The sequence below is a fragment of the Talpa occidentalis genome, unplaced genomic scaffold, assembly GCF_014898055.3.
Source record: "Talpa occidentalis isolate TD23 unplaced genomic scaffold, MPIMG_talOcc4v2.1 talOcc4.6, whole genome shotgun sequence".
NCBI lineage: Eukaryota > Metazoa > Chordata > Mammalia > Eulipotyphla > Talpidae > Talpa > Talpa occidentalis.
Window position 1 is genome coordinate 4,066,098 of NW_023604972.1, and position 6,000 is coordinate 4,072,097.

Genomic DNA, 6,000 nt, shown 5'->3' on the forward strand with positions numbered 1-6,000 from the left:
CTGTTTTGCTCCCCACTCTGTCTGTGATGAATCCTCTCACCCCTCACACCTCTGACCTACACCTTAGTTCTTCTACGCAAATAAAAAAATTAATAAAATGAAAAAAATTAGAGATTTAAATGAAAATATGTGAGGCCTTTTCAGACATTATAGACAATTGTCTATATAAATGATTTGTTGTTTTAACTCAGATATACACACACATATATATATATTTAGAAATACACAGGCTATATAAATTATTATGCATTTTATATATTGTATATAACATATATTTGTATATATTTGTATATAACATAATATGTGTGTATTAACATATACATTTGATGATTCAAATCTGCCTTCATGGGGCAGAATAAAACTAAATTTTTCCTTACTTTATACAGTTCTTAAACTTTGAATAGCAATAGTGCGTTGCTTGCATAGTTTAAAATATTTTTTTGAGCTCAAATGCTGATAATGGCATAGTTGCTTTTATCAAAATAAATCACCCACACACAGCAATTACACATTCTGAAAAATATAGTTTTCACCTAATTTAAAGTGGTAGAGACTGCACCATGCTGAGGAAAGGGAAGTTAAGTCATGAAAGGAAGGAAGCCTCCTCGCAGCAGGCAGCTGGGGCAGCTTTGTTCCCAGGGACTTCAACCTTCCAAGAGGGGAGACTAGAGACCAAGCTGAAGCCCAGTGCTGGTCCTGAGTTAGCAGAAAGGAGATGGAAGATGGCAGAGTGAAAGCTGGGCTAGGAACCAATTCCAGAAAGGAAGGAGGCACAGACGGGCAGCCTTAAACATAGCTATAGAGGGATCCCTTAAGTCCTTTCCTGAGCACTGAGCCCCAAAGCTTGGGGGAGATTTAGTAGAACAAGAAACACAGTGGGAGCAACAGCTGAAGATCAGAGGGGCCTGAAAAAGAGGGTCCGATCCTGCCATGAGAGTGGTCCCCCACTTGAGAGTTAAGTCCCTTGTATTGAGAGGGGCATGGAAAAAAGCTGGGACTTTGCAGCGAATTGTCTTCGCAATACACAAATTCAAACTTCCCATGTTTGGGGTGGTAAACTTGAAACTTTTACTTCTTCTAAAACACAAATAAACACTTCAGAGGATGACAGTTGATATATTTGTTTTATGTGTTGGTTTCAATAGCTATTGCGTGTGAGCGTGCACACAACGGGTTAGTAAATATACAATGGAGAAAATAGGAGACACATTGTCAAGGAGAGAGAATGAACTCTAGAGAAATGCACACTAGCTCTGATGCAGCAAGAAATGGAGAAAGGTTTGTGGTTTCCAGGGTTTAGGGTTAGGATTGAGTTACTTGAGAAGGGGATAAGTTTGATGATAAACAAACAAAAAAGGGATTTTATGGTGCCCAAATAGTTTTGCATATAATGAAAATCGCATAAATGCAAATGCAAGCCCACCACAGCAGGAAGTTGAGAAAATATGAATAATAAAAGGATATTGTGTCAATGTCAACATCCTGGCTTATGATGTTATATTTTTACAAGATATTGCTGGATAAGCTGAGTAAAGAGTAAACAGAAACACTGTATTTGTCTTTCTTTTTGTTTTTAAATTGTATTATATTTAATCGAGGTGACATTGGTTTATAATAGTGCATATGATTTTAGAGTATAGGTACATACCTCTTCAGATGTGTTACCATGCCATGCCACCCAAGCACCCATAATCAAAACATTTATCAAAGTAAAAAGTTTAAATTTAAAAAGCTTTGAAAGAAATAAGATTTATAAGATCTCAGGATGCAGAGTCAATACAAAAGTATCGATTAAATGTTGATATACTGACAGTAACTACTTGGTAAATAAAGTTAATAAACACTTTCCCAATAACAATAGCACAGACTCCGTGATATCTGTACATTGAAAACTACCAATAAATTGCTAAAATTTGGAGAGACACACCTACTTACAGGTTAAAGAGAAATAATATGTAGATATTTATTATTTGGATTTGATTCCAATGAAAAGTAGGCTCTTTTGAAGAAATAGACATTACAATTATTATTAGGAATGACATAGACTGGAAAATAATCTAGAATGGCCAAATAATCTTAAGAAAGATGGTAACATTGGACAACTTGTACATAATTATTCCAAAAAAAATACTGCAATGTAAAATATATAAGCCTTATTATTGGTGAAAACATAAGAACATACAGGACAGTGGACAGTAAGGAGAACAAATAAATACATAGATAGACCCATCCACATGCGGTCCATTGACTTTCATCCAGGGTACTAAGTCAGCTTTGTGGGGAATGAAAACCTTTATCAATTATCAATCTATTTATCATCTATCGACCTACCTACCTACCTATCATAATAATTCTATCTTCATATATATTATGTACACATACATACAATAAATTATATAGGGAGATATATTCATCTAATATAGATAAATTAGAATTTTGGGATACCAAAGATTCTTCATACCGAACACAACAACCATATCTACTTATTTATACACGCTATGTTTACACATAATTAAAATGTTCTATGTATAAAGTAATATGGATACATTAAAGTTTAACAATTCTGATGAACTAAAATCTATTTAAAAATGAAAATAAAGGCTATCAAAATTGTGGGGATAATGAAATATTATTCAGCGTTAAAAGCAAATGTGCTTTTTAAGTCCTGAAGACATAAAGGAATCTTAAATGCATATTGCTTAGTGAAAGAAGCCAAACTTAAGAGATACATATTATATGCTTCCAACCTTATGTGACACTGTAGAGAAAGCAAAACTACTAATACAGTAAAAGATCAGCGATACCAGGGATTAGGGAGGAGAAAGGAATAAAAGATGGAGAACAGACTTTAGATTATAATGATGCACCAATGTAAACTGATAACCATTCTAATTAATGGGCAATGTTGATCTTGGGAGTATCTATGCATGTATGGGGGCTGGGAATAAATGAGAAATTTCTGTACTTTCTCTTCAATATTTCTGTGAATCTGAAAGTACTCTGAAGATAAAGTTCATAAATAAATTGCGAAAAAAAATATTATAACTAACATCACACTCAATGAAAGATTAAAAGTTTTCTTCTAAGATCAGGAACAAGACGAGAATACCCAATTCCACCACTTCCATTCAATTTCATATTGGAAGCTCTAGCCAGAACAATTAGGCAAGAAAAATAAAATAAGCATCCAATTAGAAAAAAGTAAATTTATCTCTGCATGCAGATGACATTATCTTTTATGTTGAATACAAACACACACACACACACACACAACTGTTAAAGCTAATAAAAGTTGCAAGATACAAAATCAACACACACAAATAAGTTACATTTCTAAACACTAACCATGAAACCTTTGAAAAGGAAATTAGCAAAACAACTTCATTTACAATAACATCAACCAGAATAAAATGCATTGGAATAAACTCTGACAAGGAGGCACAAACTCTAGGATTTGCATGTCTGTGTGTGTGTGGGAGTAGAAAATTCCACACTAAAATGCACAGAAAATTTCAAAGGATTACAGATAGTTCCAACAATCTTGGAAAAGGATAGCGCTGGAGATTTTACACTTCCTGATTTCAGAACTTATCAAGCCACAGTCATCAAAACAGTGTGCCCCTGACATAAAGCAGTCATATAAACCAGTGAAACAGAATAGAGGCCAGAATTAAAACTTCACATATATGCCCACATGATTTTCAACAAGGTAGCAATGGGGGAAAGGAATTTTAATAAATGTTGTTGGAAAAAAAAATGAGATGCTTACATTCCCAGAAATGAAATCCCATTTTTATATTATATCACATACAAAAATTAACTCAAAATGGATCATAGATCTTATTGTGTAAGAGCTGAAACTATAAAACTCTTCGAGGAAAATGTGAAAACACTTTGTGACATTGATTTGGCAATGATTTCTTGATTATGACACTAGAAACAAAGGTAAAAAGAAATCAACTGAACAATATCAAAATTAAAAGCTCCTGTGCTTTTAATAATAATTAATAACACAATACGCAGAAGGAAAAGGCAGCCTGTGGAGTGTCAGAATGTTTTTACAAATAATATATCTGATATGAGGTTAATCACCAGAATATAAAAAATCTCCTACATCTCACAAACAATGAAAGAAATGACCCAATTAAAAAAAATGAGCCAAAGACTTGAATAGAACATTTTTCTAAAGAAGACATAGGAATGGCTCACAAAGGTGTGAAATGTTCAGCATCACTAATCATTAAAGAAATGCAAATCAAAACCACTGTGAGCTATGACCCCACATCCAACAGAATGACTGCCACAAAAAAAAAAGAAAAAGAAAACAAAAAGTAAGAAGTAATGGTGACAAAAATATGGAGAAACTGCAATCTTAGTTCACCGTGGGTGGAAATAAAAAATAGGCAGTCAACTGAAAAAGAGTATGATGGTTTCTCAAAAAAATCAAAAAAGAATTGTGATGCCACCTCACAGAGTATTCCGGATATATCTATTGTTTGATATGTATCTAAAAGGATTGGAAGCAGGAATTCAAAGACTGTTCCTCTCCTGTGTTCACAATGGCATCATTCATCTTTGCCAAGAGGTTGAAGCAAACCTCCTGTCCGCTGATAGATAAATGAATAAACAAAAATGTGATATGTGCATTTGATGAATATTATTCAGCTTTAAAAGCAAAGAAAGGATATTGTGCTACAACATAGATACACCTTGAGGATATTATGTTAAGTGAAACAAGACCATCATAAAGAGACATAGTGCATTTCACTTAAATGAGGGATTGAGAGCAGCTGCATTTATAGATGCAGGAAATAGCATGGTGGTTGTCAGGGGCAGGGAGAGTGGGAAGTGGGTACTGTTTTTGATGAGTGTAGAACTGCAGATTTGTAAGATGAAAAAGTTCCCAAGACCCTCTAAGACTCGCTGTGGAGTGCAGTGAACGTACTTAACATTATTGAACTGCACACTTAAACATGGAAAGGATGGTAAATTTAATAGTGTGTGCATTTACCACTATTAACACAATTAAGGCAGAAAATAAAGTGAAAAGAAAACCACAATCTAGGATAAAATGTTAGAAGTGTGTTTCTTTCAAGGGCATCTATTGACTTCCTTTAAATGACAGAATTGGTGTAAATAAATAATAACTGAAAGGACAACCCTGCATGAATGGTCAAACATCTTCATAATGTACTTTACTGAAAGGAAATTGAAATGCCCAATAAGCACATAAGAAAGTGCTCGGGATATTTACTTAACAGGAAAACACAAATTAAAGCCAAAACTAGACACTTTCACACCTACCAGAATGCTGGCCAGGATGTGGAGCCAATGTTATGTAATCATACTGTATGAAGGCCCAATGGCTTGCTGCTCTTTGTTTTGGAATTGGGAGATGTGGGGCCTCTCTGGTGCTGCAGGGGTTAAGTCTCAGCACTATCAAGCTATTACCAGCCACTGCGGCATATGTTTGATTTCCAACCCCAACCCAAGCCAGGTTGATGACCCACATGGTGCAGCAGACCTCTACTGTCTCCCTCAGCAGTGTATTTCAGTAGCTCTGCCTGCTCCCCACTCTGTCTCTGGTGAATCCTCTTACCACCCCACCGCCCACACCTCTGACCTACACTCCAGTTTTTCTATGCATAAATAAGTAAATAAATCTTAAAAAAAATAAGTTTTGTTTTCAGATCTTCTGAGTTTATACTTGGTAGCTTTTTTGGGGGGGTCATGTGGTATCATTTTGAGACTCTGACAAACTATTTTTTATTAAATTGTAAACTTACATGTCACCATCAACAAATTTTGAAGATTCCAAATGCTCCACATTGTTGGCAACACTTATAAATGTCTGTCTTTTTATTATAACTGTCCGAACGAGTGTGAAGTGAAACCTCATTGAACTTCCTCTTCTTCAATTGATATCCTTCCTTTCTTCAGTCCTTAATTCCTTCCACCCCTCTTTCTTTTGATTCCCCTGTACTCTCTTTATTGGTAATA